Consider the following 200-nt stretch of genomic DNA (forward strand, 5'->3'; position numbering starts at 1 on the left):
CCTGACGTGAGCTGCTCTTGATCAAGGGCTGTGCAGTGAGGAAGATCACTGTCAAGTGTGATGAAGGCGGAGAAGGATCCCGGGGAGGAAGAAAACAGAGCTAGAGATCCCAGCTAAGAGCTAAGTGGAGCGGCTGGTCAGGAGCTTGTCCTCCCGCTTGCTTTGTGAGCGGCAGGGATTTGTAACTTAATGCCGAGTGC

Source organism: Megascapheus bottae, chromosome 30, assembly GCF_031878675.1.
Source record: "Megascapheus bottae isolate mThoBot1 chromosome 30, mThoBot2.hap1, whole genome shotgun sequence".
Classification (NCBI taxonomy): Eukaryota; Metazoa; Chordata; class Mammalia; order Rodentia; family Geomyidae; genus Megascapheus; species Megascapheus bottae.